Raw genomic sequence first — 13,103 nt, forward strand, 5'->3', positions numbered from 1 at the left:
CTCTCTCCCCCCTCCCCTCCTAAAGCTACATGCAGCCTCAAGTGAAGCAGTTTTTTTCTTCTCCAGTTTTTTTCTTTCTTTTTAGGAATTTCTTCTTTGGGGGAAATATTGTTAATGATTCAGTTGAATCCAATTAATCTAATTAATGCCTGTTTGGTGCAAGCCTCTTTTCTAGCCACTGAGGAGACCCTGAGTTGATTTAACCCCAAGGTTACTGTGGAGGAGGGGACTAAAGGACCAAACTAAACTTATTCAAGCTTATGAGAGTTCAGAGGTCCTGGTAAGTTCTTCACTTTCTGTCCAGGAAAAAACAAAAAACAAAAAACAAAAAACAAAACAAAACAAAACAAAAAAAACCGCTTCTTTAAGGATACACAGGCTTTTTGCAAAGAGCTCAGTCTGTTTAAGGCCCACACTAGCTGAGTTGCAGGATTGATTTAGGCAGAATATGTTTGGCAGGGAAGAAAAACAATAATTCCTTTACGGAAACACAAAGCTGTTGTGACCACAGGGTAGAAAGAGAGATGGAGATTAGATTCTATGTGGTAGGTTGGCCAGTGTACATAGGCCTGGGGAGTAAGCTAGGTATTGATCTCTGGGTGGTAGTTTTGTAGGCAGAGAGAAAATCTGGGCAGGCCAGACCAGGGCAGGGAGCATGACAAACAGGGACAAGCCATTGCACCTGAGGCCAGTGTCTCTGGACATGGAGTTTAGGAAGAGGAATGATCAGAAACAACTCTTACCCAGAGAGGGGCAGGGTCTGGTGCTAGTGCTATTGAAATGAGTGAGTAGTCTTCTAGAATATTCTTCCAGGAAGATATTCTGCAGTTCCATGTAATGATTGTTTTTTGTTTTTTGTTTTTTAGATAGAAGCCTTCAGTTTGATACCATCTAAGGCTACAAGCCCCTGTTGCTGATCAGCACCCTTTGTCTGTCTCCCAGCTCTGACCCGCCAACCCCACTTTTAAACGAGTCACAAGGGCTTGCTGACTTCTAGAAGTTAGATGCATCTTACTTCTCTTTAGGAGTTTGTTTCTGGGGCTGGAGAAATGGCTCAGTGGTTAGGAGTACATACTTCTTTTGCAGAGGACCTCAGTTCAATTCCCAGGACTCATATCAAGTGGCTCACAATTCCCTGTACCTTCAGCTCTAGGAGGACTCAAAACCCTTGGGGTCCACGAATACCCACCTGTACTTAGATCCATGCCCTCCCCACACAGATATACATAGTTTAAAAAATTAAAATAAATGCTAAATTTTTGTTTGTTTGTTTGTTTTAAGGTTCATTTTCTTAGGGTAGACACATGGAAGTGAATTTACTAGATTAATGCATAGAAATTTAGAATGCAGAGTAGGTAGGCATCAGTAATTACTTGTGCCACTGAATTATTTATGTTATATATCATTTTCCTGCTAATAAACTCTATGATTGTTATGCTTTAAGTGACAAACACTGTAAAGTCACACCATGAGACAGGTCTCACATGGGAGGTTTATTGGGGATGCGACGGGGTGTGTAGAGGCTGGCTCTGGCGGGGTATAGAGAGGCTGGCTCTCCGTGAGGGTAGAGGGAAGAAGAGAACAGGGAGGGGGGTCTGGCTTTTTATAGGGGGAATAGCACATGCACAGGGAGGATATGTGACTCTGTGACACTGGGAATGTGTCACATCTTGGCAGCTAGTGATGATATCTGCTGTCACTAGATCCCTGGGGGCAGGTGGTGGGCATACCTGGTTACCAGGCAGTAATCTGCCTAGCTCTATTCTTATTTAAGAATAAGAAGCTAGTTTAAGAAGAACTAGAAGCTTCCCTAGTCAATACTTCTTTGGAGCCTCTTCCTTCCTTCCTTCCTTCCTTCCTTTCTTCCTTCCTTCCTTCCTCCTACCCTTTTTTCTTTCTTTATTCCTTTCTCTCCTTTTTTTTTTTTTTTTTTCGAGACAGGGTTTCTCTGTGTAGCCCTGGCTGTCCTGGAACTCACTCTGTAGACCAGGCTGGCCTTGGACTCAGAAATCTGCTTGCCTCTACCTCCCAAGTGCTGGGATTAAAGGCATGGGCCACCACTGCCCGGCTCGCTCTTTCTTTTCTTCCTTTTTTTCTTTCTTTCTTTCCTTCCTTTCTTCCTTCCTTCCTTTCTCTCTCTCTCTCTCTCTCTCTCTCTCTCTCTCTCTCTCTCTCTTTCTTTCTTTCTTTCTTTCTTTCTTTCTTTCTTTCTTTCTTTGTTTATGTACATTGGTATCCTGCCAGCATACATGTCTGTGTAAGGGTGTCAGATAACAGGAGCTACAGACAGTTGTGAGCCACTATGTGGATGCTGGGAATTGAACCTGGCTCCTCTGAAAGAGCAGCCAGTGCTCTTGACTGCTGAGCCATCTCTCCAGCCTTTGGGGAGTCTTTTCTTAAAAATAAAATAGCATGCACTTGGGCGGCTAACAGAGGAGGTCAGGGCTAGCTTGAACTATATTGCAAGACCATGTCTCAACCCCTGCCTTACACACAAGGTTCATGTGCCCAGCACTGGGTTTCACATTATTAAATATAATCTTATGTATGGCCACAACTTGTCACATAATGATGAACATCTTCATTTTACAGATGTGGAAACTCAGAGAGGGGCTGGTGAAATGGCTCAGCAGTTAAGAGCACTGATTGTTCTTCTGAGGGTCCTGAGTTCAAATCCTAGCAACCATATGGTAGCTCACAACCATCCATAATGAGATCTGATGCCCTCTTCTGGTGTGTCTGAAGACATCTATAGTGTACTTATTTATAATAATAAATAAATCTTAAAAAAAAAATAAGGAAACTCAGAGAGGATGCCACTGTTCCGAAGGCACAGCCACAGGAGCCTTTGGTTAGGGACTCTATGCCTATAGGCCCAAATGGATCTTTACCCTCTATCACTCTGCTGAACTGTACAGTTTCCTATTACCCAGCATCCACTTCTGTTAGTTGTTGATTCTTTCCCAAACCCTGTTCCTCTGAGGACTCATTTGGCTAGACAACTAGCTTTTCATTTACCTCCTTATTTTCTTACCCAACTTCATTAAATTAAATTATTATTTTTTTAAGACAGGGTCTCACCTTGTAGCCCTTGAATGGCTTGAAACTTACTGTGTAGACCAGGTTGGCTTTGAACTCACAATTATCCATCTGCCTCTGCTCCCAAAATGCTGGGATTAAAAGCCTAGTGTTCCTTCCCAGCTTCAGATTTTCAGGAAATGTCACTTGGGACCCAGTTTATCAAGATCGGGGTGGAAGCAGAGTTGGCCAGTGGAGTGTTGGTGCAAAGCTCTCAGTCGAGCCGTCTAGTTTAAAAACGGCTTAAAAAGGAGGCATTTACTTCTACAGCCAGGCCTCCCAAAACTTGTCATATTGCCTTCCAGCGAAAAGCTCTCTGTGGTTCCTCTTTCCCTCTGTGTTTTAAATGTCAACTTGATGTAACCTAGACTATCTGAGAAGAGAGTCCTAAGGAGGGAGTGTTGAGATCAGAAGAGCATATGGGTATGTCATACAGATATGTGTGTGTGTGTCTATAAATATGTGTGTGTGCGTGCATATAAATACATATGTGTGTATTATGTAAAATATACAAATATGTATATATACACACATACATATATGTCATATAGCACGCACATATATATGCAAATATGTGTGTGTGTGTGTATATAACTTATTTTTCGTCTGTAAATGTTTTGCTTCCATGCCCTCGAAGGTCAGAAGAGGTCTTTGGAACTGGAATTACAGGTGGGTGCTGAGCAAGCAGCCAGACCCTCTGCAAGCGCTCTGAGGAATGCTCTTAACCTGCTGAGCCTTCTGTGCAGCCCTGATTGTCTCTGTTGTTAATTGAGAAAGGAAGACCCACTCTGAGTGGGGCTGAGCCAGTCTTTGGGCTGGCCCCTGAACGGTATGTAAATGAGGAAAGCCAACTAAGCCGGGACAAGCTAGGGTGTGTGCACTTTCTTTGGTCTTTGTTTTGAATGTGAAGTGACTGGCTGCTTCAATTCCTGACTTGATTTCCTCAAAAGGACAGGCTGTAACCCAGAAAGGTAAGCCACCTTCTTTTGACTGGTATTTTATCACAGTGACAAAAATGAAACTAAAACATCTTCCACAATAAAATTTGAGTTTCTTGGGGCCAAGAAGATGGCTCGATAAGATAAAGATGATGTGGCCAAGGGTGATCTCCAGAGCTCAGCCCTTGGGGCTCACTTGCATAGAGGAGAAAATTAATTCCTTCAGTTGTCCTCTGACCTCCACATGTGCCCTGTAACATAAGTGTATGCATACACATGAACACACACATCCACACTTCACATGTTAAATAAATGAAATGTAATAAAATGCTTCGTTTCTCTGTATCCTGACTGTGGCCACTCTTCCCCCCTGCCCCCACTCATGCAGGCCTCTTCCCTGTGGGCCCTCAACTGACTGTTAGGCTGTGGCTCCATCTTTCTTTTGTCTTCTCCCCATCTCACCCATTTCCCTTTTCTTTTTGCTTGGGGTCTCATTGTGTGGTCCTAGCTAGCTGACCTGGGATTCCATTTGTAAGTCAGGCTGGTCTTGAACTCTTAGACATCCACCTCCCTCTGCCTCTTGAGTGTGGGATTAAATGACTGTTCCACCTTTATTGGCCCACCCACTTCTCTTGACCATCCGTCATTATCTTTCAGGGCTTAGCTAAGTGGCAGGAGCCACGTTGCCATTCCTTTGCTCCTGGCCTACCCTCAGCATGCCCAACTGGGTTAGAAGAGTTATCAGAGCCTATGTTAATCAGGTCATCAGTCCTGTGCTTTTCCATTTCCCCAGCCAGAGCTTAAGCTATTTCATGAGCTCTGTAAAGCCTGTGTACTAAGATGGTGCTGGGTTTATCGCACTTGGCCAGCTCGATACTGAATGAGCCATAGTGTTTCTCCCAGGCTTGGGGCATACAGTTGCTGTCTTGTCTGTCATAGCTCGAATGAGTCAAAGACTCTGGCAAACTAAATTACTGAGTATGTGTTATATTCTTGTTGCACGTATTTATTTATTTGATTTTTAGAGATAGGGTTTCACTGTGTTTGGCTGTGCTGGGACTAGCTCTGTAGGCCAAGGGGGCCTTGAATTCAGAGGTCCACCTGCCTCTGCAAAGGGAATGCTAGGATTAATTAATCCAATGCCAGGCTATTGGATCTTACTGTGTCACCACACCTGGCTTCAGATCCATGGGTGTCCTGCCTCAACCTCCCAAATACTGGGATTCCAGGGAGGCCACAACACTTGGTTTAAGAACTTTAAGCCAGGTTTGGTGGTTTGCCCCTATCAATCCCGATGCTTAGAAAGCAGTGTCAGGAAGAATTCTGTAAATTCAAGGCCAGCCTGATCTACAGAGTTCCAGGACAGCCAGGGCTACATAGTGAGACTGGTCTCAAATTGATGACTTCAAGTAGTCTAAAGCTAATACTCCATTTTAATCAGTTTTTGCTAGTAATGATCTTTCCTTCCACTCCTGATAGTTAATATGTTGTTCATTGTTTATTTGAGACAGGGTCTCATGTATTCCAAACTGGCCTCAAATTGGCCATATAATTGAGGAGAATCTCGACCTTACAACCCCCTGCCTCTTCCTTTCCAGTATTAGGGTTCCATGTCTGTTTTATGTAGTGCAGAGGATTAGAGAGTCAAGACTCTGCCTGCTCAGTAAAACACTCCACAAATGAAACCAGGTCCAGGGCTCTGCCTGCCCTGACTGTGTGTGTGTGGGTGTGTGCTTACATACAGTAAAATACTCTACCAATGAAACCAGATCCAGGGCTCTGCCCGCCCTGACTGTGTGTGTGTGTGTGTGTGTGTGTGTGTGTGTTTACGTACAGTAAAATACTCCACCAATGAAACCAGGTCCAGGGCTCTGCCCACCCTGACTCTGTGTGTGTGTGTGTGTAGATGCACGTTCCTGCAAGCCACTAGGTTTGAAAGCTAGACCAGCAGGCCACTGAGCCCCAGAGAGCCACCCTTCCTGCCCTGTGCAATGCTGAGGTTATAGTCACTCACTAAGCACCAGACTGGAAGGTTTGTTGTTGTTGTTGTTATTGTTGTTGTTTTTGTTGGTTTTAACAAGAGCTCTAGAGATTGCACTTAGCACCTCCTGCTTGCAAGGTAGCAATTTACCAGCAGAGCCATTCCCCCAGCCCCTCCCCTCCTTTTCTTTCTAATTTTTTTGAGATAGATGTATATGTATGTATGTATAAGGATACATACTGTGTATGTATCCTTGGCTAGCCTATTTTTTTTTTTTTTTTTTTTTTTTTTTTTTTTTTTTTTTTTTTTTTTTTTTTGGTTTTTGGTTTTTTTGTGACAGGGTTTCTCTGTGTAGCCCTGGCTGTCCTAGCTCTGTAGACCAGGCTGGCCTTGAACTCAGAAATCCACCTGCCTCTGCCTCCCAAGTGCTGGGATTAAAGGCGTGCGCCACCACCGCCTGGCCAAATTTACTATATAGACTAGGTTGCCCTAGAACTTGCAGCAATCCCCCTGCCTCATCCTTCAGACTGCTAGGGGTATAATTATGAGCCCCACCCCCAGCTCTAAGGACTTTTCTATTTCCTTTCTTATTAGTTCCTCTCTGTATTACCCAGACTGGAGCAAGCCACCTGTTTCTCTGCTGGAATCTGGCTGGTAACCCTTAAGTAGATGGAAAATCCTGATTTCCTGGAGATTCCCATGGTTGTTTGTGTTTGAACTTAACTTTTGCTGGCATGTTAGATTAACATATATGTAGATGCTCAGTTATCCTCCAGTAGAAACACTTCTACCTGATATTAATATCTCATATTTCAGCTAGACTGTGGTGGTACACAATTTTGATTTCAGCATTTGGGAGAGACTCCCAGAGAATCTCTGTGAGTTCAAGGCCAGCCTGGTCTACAGAGCTAGTTCCAGGACAGCTAGGACTTGAAAAACAAAACAATCAGCCAGGACAACACAGAGAAACTCTGTCTCAAAAAAACAAAAGAAAAGCCGGGCAGTGGTGGCACATGCCTTTAATCCCAGCACTTGGGAGGCAGAGGCAGGTGGATTTCTGAGTTCCAGGCCAGCCTGGTCTACAAAGTGAGCTCCCGTATAGCCAGGGCTACACAGAGAAATCCTGTCTCAAAAAAAAAAAAAAATCCCCAAACCAAAACAATATTCATATTTCATGTGTTTTTTCCTAAGACGCTCCCTTCAAGTTGTTTGTCAAATATACATTGTGTCTCTAACCTAACAAACACGTCTCATCTCCTGTACGTCCTTACTCACAAGTAAAGTGCTGTCCTAATTGTGGAGTAGAACAGCATTCATCTAGAAGTCCTCCTCAGACCCAGGACTGGGGGTATAAGTGGAAGAATACATGTACACTACATTTGATCCCCATCACTAAAGACCAAACCAAGCTAGGCAGTGCTGGCGCACGCCTTTAATCCCAGCACTTGGGAGGCAGAGGCAGGTGGATTTCTGAGTTCGAGGCCAGCCTGGTCTACAGAGTGAGTTCCAGGACAGCCAGGGCTACACAGAGAAACCCTGTCTCGAAAAAAAAAAAAAAAAAAGACCAAACCAAAACCCCCATTTATATGCATATGCTTTGCTTTTTTCCTTAGAGGTCTATATAGTTCATGTGTTGCTTTTGCTGTAATTAATACTGTGTTCCCTGAAGGCCTCTGGAAAATTTCCCTTCATTTTTTTTTTTCTCTGTGTAACTAGGAACTCACAATTCTGATTATTAATGTACAGTGGAATACCAGCATTTATCTGTTTGTAGGGGTATGGATAGAAGCCAGTACATACTAGGCAAATGTTCTATCACTGAACTATACTCCCAGCCCCTTGGTTCTAGCTTTTACTTTGTTTGTTTGTTTGTTTGTTTTTCAAGACAGGGTTTCTCTCTATAGCCCCAGATGTCCTGGAACTCACTCTGTAGACCAGGTTAGCCTCGAACTCAGAAATCCACCTGTCTCTGCCTCCCAAATGCTGGGATTAAAGGCGTGTGCCACCACTGCTCAACCTGGCTTTTACATTTTAAGCTAAAATTATTTGTGTAATCCTCTTAAAATTTATTTTTATAGTAGGTGTGTGTAAGTGTGAATGTATGCTATGTGCACTCAGAAAGAAGTGGGTATCTCTCACACTGGATTTGTAGGTGGTTGGAGCTGCCTGATGTGGGTGCTGGGAATTGAAGTCAGGCCCTCTGCAAGAGCAAGTGACCCTAACCACACCCACGCTGTATCACATACACAACTGTACAAGAATATAGTGCCATTAGGATCTAAGATACTTTGTTTTTCGTCTCACTTTCAAATGACAATCTTATCCCAAAGTAAATGCTGAGGGTAAGGGCAGAGCTGTAGTTAGCATGGCAGTGCCCAGTGTTAGCTGCTTTGTTTGGGGTGTGAGTTGATGCACCATCAGAACCTCTTCAGCAACCTCCACGATGTTTGCAAAGCTCACATTATATAATTCAGATTAGCTGTAATAGTAATTGATCTGAATGTTATAGGTGACTGTTGGGGAGGCAGAATGGGAAACTGTCTCAACATACTAACTTTTATTAATATGACGTACTGTGAGTTGGGCAGGCAAGCAGGATTGCTTCCAATCACCCGTGAAACCTGAGTGTCACAGCACCAGTCTGTAATCTCAGCACTTGGGAGACTAAGGCAGGAGGATTCCTAGGAGTTTGAGAGTGGCTTAAGCAGCACAGTGAGACCCATCAGAAGAAGAAGAGAAGGAGAGGGAGGAAGAAAAGGAGGAAGATTCTGGAATGCTGCCTCATGCCTTTAATTCGGAGGCAGAGGCAGGTGGATCTCTGTGAGTCTGAGGCCAGTCTGGTCTACAGAGTGAGTTCTAGGCCAGCCAGGGCTACACAGTGAGAGCCTGCCTCAAAAAGAAAAGAAAAGGAAGAGTCAGAAGAAAGAGAGGAGGAAGGCTTGGCGGTGGTGACACATGCCTTTATCCCAGCACTTGGGAGGCAGAGGCAGGCAGATTTCTGAGTTCAAGGCCAGCCTGGTCTACACAGTGAGTTCTAGGACAGTCAGGGCTATACAGAGAAACCCTGTCTCAGAAAAACAACAACAACAACAACAACAACAACAACAAAAGAAAGAAAGAAAGAAAGAAAGAAAGAAAGAAAGAAAGAAAGAAAGAAAGAAAGAAAAAGAAAGAAAAAGAGAAAGAGGAGGAAGAAAGAGGAGGAAGAAAGAGGAAGAAGGAGAGAAGGAAGAAAGGAAAAGGAAGATGTCATTTTGCTGCCCATCAAACTGTGCCAGGGACTTGGGTGAGCACCACAGGTCTTTTTTGATGTTCTCCACATCCCTGATTGTCATCTGTCCTTCCTGTCTGAGGTTATGAGAAGTTGAGCACAGAGTAAAGATTCAGACCTGGGACTTCTGCCTCTTACCTAGTCTCAGGCTTGGAGACAGACCTAGGTTTGTGCCCTGGCTTCCGCTGTTACCGGCTGTGAGTGGAGATGGCACCCCACAGGCTATCTTGTGGATTCGATCTGGTCCGAGGGTCATAGAGGAGAGAGCAGCCCTCTGACCTGGCCTCCCTGAGCCTGTAATTTCCCGTTCCTTTTCTCTTCCCAAGGAGCCAGTCATCAGCTATCTTGTTTGTGATCGGTTCTCCTGTTTAGGGCTCTAACTTCCTAAGGGCAGGGACTGCAGGGTTCTCTTCCGGGCTGTAGCAATCAGTAGTACTTAGCAGTTCCCTGCACAAAGCAGACACTCAGCTGACATTTCCTTATGGACATATCTCCAGTCATTTCCTAAGCAGAGTTGGGCTCAGGGGTCAAATCTGATTACCACTTATTCTTATAAAGGTTTGTGAGTGAAGAAGAATAGAATTTACATTTTTTAGCTGTTTGAGGTGGGATCTCATATTACATACAGCCCAGGGTGGTCTGGAATTTACAGCAATCCTCTTGTTCATTCCAACCTCTTAGGTTTGAGGAGTGTGTAATTTCCCAGGCCTAGCTGGTGTTTTTGGTTTTTCTTTTTTCCTTTTTCTGCATAGCCCTGGCTGCTCTGGAATTCACTCTGTAGACTAAGCTGGCCTCAAACTCAGACATCTGCTGTGTCTCTGCTTCCCAAGTGCAGGAATTAAAGGAAGGGCCACTACTGCCTGGCAGGTTTTTTTTTTTTTTTTTTTTTTTGGTTTTTCGAGACAGGGTTTCTCTGTGTACTCCTGGAACTCACTCTGTAGACCAGGCTGGCCTCGAACTCAGAAATCCTCCTGCCTCTGCCTCCCAAGTGCTGGGACTAAAGGCGTGCACCACCACCACCCAGCGCCTAGCGGGTTCTTAAGTTTTTAAGCAGGTTAGAAAAACCTGCCTGGCAATGGTGGCGCACACCTTTAATCCCAGCACTTGGGAGGCAGAGGCAGGCAGATTTCTGAGTTCGAGGCCAGCCTGGTCTACAGAGTGAGCTCCAGGACAGTCAGGGATATACAGAGAAACCCTGTCTCGAACAAACAAACAAACAAGCCAAAAGAAAAAAGAATAAAAGAAAAACCTAAGGGGGGGGGGAGCATCATCCTGGTGGAGACAGGGGCAGGGAGGAGGGATGGGATGTAGAACAGTTGGAGGGTAGACCGAGAGGGGAATAAAATCTAGAGTTTAAAATACATAAATAAATAAATAAATAAATAAATAAATAAATAAATAAATAAAAGATTTAAAAAAAGAAAAACCTAAGTCATAACATGAGATCATTCAGACTTTGAATCTCTGTGTGATTCTGCATATATATTCATTTCTGCATATATATAAGCACATATATACCCACACATACACATGTATACATATATACATATACATACATACATGAACCTATATAGTTTTACCAACCATAGCCACACTAATCATTTACATATTGTGCATGGTTGCTTTCATTCTACAGTATCAGCAGCAGGCAGTATGTCCTGAACCATAAACCTACCCTTTCTCTCAGAATGAACAGAAATAGCAGTCTCCAATGCTTCTTTAATCTCAATTATTCATGGGCATACTTAACTCTCCTTCATGCAAAGCTTTTATTTATTCAACAAATACTTGCTGAGCACACACCTTTTAAAACAATGTTTAACTCCATTTGTCTCTGTGGTTAGGGAAGTGCATTTGGTACCTGCCGGTCAGCTCTCATCCTTTGGTTGAGATGGGCTTTGGTGGCTGTGTGGGGAGAAAGGGAAGAGGCCTCATCCTTGGGTGGGTGCTTGGAGGTCGGACCTGGTCCCTCAGACTGGGACACACCTCTTACTTTGCACATTCATAAGCTTTGATCTTTGCATCGGATGCCTCTGACTTCACTTCGCATTGTAAAATACATCCGCAGGCGCCCTCTTCCCCTTCCAGCCAAGCTTTCCATTTCCTCTGTCTTCTGTCCCAGCTCTTAAAGCTGTGTTAACTAAAGATGGAGCCAAGGGCATGGGAAAAAACAGCTCTTGGCGCTTAGGGTGTGCCCAAGAGTTTACTGTGGGCTTTCCATAGCCACTTGAATTGGCTCTAGAGAAAGCCTTTCTTTCAAAAGGCAGATACCTTTTATTCTGTTTCACAGATGGAAACCTTGAAGCTCAGAGAGGTGAAACAATTTGCCCAAGGTCTGTTAAGCAGAGGAGACTGGACTCTGAATCCAGACTGCAACTCCTGAGCAGAAGCTCTTAGCCATGTTGGTCAGGTGCCAGGCCAAGGAACTGGCATATCCTGTAATGCCAGGAAAAAGAGGTAGGTAGAGAGCAAGATTACCTCACCCTGTCTCCCCTGGAAAACTGATAGTGTCAGACCAGTGGGTTTTGGATTGAGCGTTTCCCACCAAAGGATATAAATTCTACCAGGTCAGAAGCTGGAGGAGGAGCAAAACTGGGGCTGTAGCTCAGTGGTATAGGAAAGCTAAGCATGCCCGGAGGCCCCAATCCCCTCCATCAAAACAAATGGACCTCCAGACTTCTCAGTACTCCTGATGTAATCAAAGGACAATTACCCACAATACCTGGGGCTGTGAATTCAGCAGAACTGACCGGACAGGCAAGGCCTGAGTACAGGTGGAATGTTAATGACGATGCTAGAGAAAAGGGAGTGTCAGCTAAGTTTGGGGACTGCTGAGTGAGAGGCAGGTAAGGTATGGGCCTGGTGGATTCCTGAGGGAGATACTGTGCCATGCACGGCAGGGGGTTAGCCTCCGCCCAGAGTCAGCGAGCACCTCTAAGGCGGAATGTTTCAAGGAACTCAGTTTGAGAATGTGGCTTCAGGCCTGGCGAGTTCCTCTTTGTTTAGTTAGTAATTACCAATACTTGTGTGGGTGCCGATCTGCGACCGGACTGCCTCGAATCTCAGCTGCTTGTGCCCCGAAAGAGAAGGGGATCCGTATCCCGTGTCCACAGACGGCAAGCTCTATTAGAAAAAGATGTGATGGTTAGTGAAACAAGATCATGCCCGGAGTTTTTAGAGAGCTTGCTGACTCAGGGATGTCTCAGTAAAAATACACGTCGGCTGAAGTCATATAAGCCGTCCTTAGTGACTAAGGTTTTACGTATCTTCGTTAATTGGTTCAAAACATCGAGAGAGAAAGACCTTAGAGCCCCAACAGAGACTTTCTTCTCAATGACACAGGAGGCCTCCTTTTCTGAGTCAGTGACCCTGGGCTCCAGAGCAGAGTAAGCATGGGAATGCATGGAATTTATTTGTAGTTTGCAGGAAATAAAGTGTTATTGTTAGGGTAGTTTCCTGTCATAAACACACACACACACACACACACACACACACACACACGCACACACACCCCAACACTTTAATTTGGTTTTAAAATAGCAACCTTAGATGTTGTTTTTGATCCAGGAACGTATGGGAAACCGAAAATTATATGTATTTTCTTTGCTTTTTTTAATTTGTGGCGTAAGAATTCTCCCTATTTCCCATAGATAAGATGTTAGATGGTTCTAGTTTCTTGGTGCTGTGCATGTAAAAATGTATGGCTTTAGTGTGTGTGTGTGTGTGTGTGTGTGTATGTGTGTGTGTGTACATGTGGCTCTACAGTATAAATAGTGAGATTCTAGGGAGTTCTATGGTACATTAGATATGAAAAGCTAGCCTTCTGAGCTAAACA

Source organism: Mastomys coucha, unplaced genomic scaffold, assembly GCF_008632895.1.
Source record: "Mastomys coucha isolate ucsf_1 unplaced genomic scaffold, UCSF_Mcou_1 pScaffold1, whole genome shotgun sequence".
Classification (NCBI taxonomy): domain Eukaryota; kingdom Metazoa; phylum Chordata; class Mammalia; order Rodentia; family Muridae; genus Mastomys; species Mastomys coucha.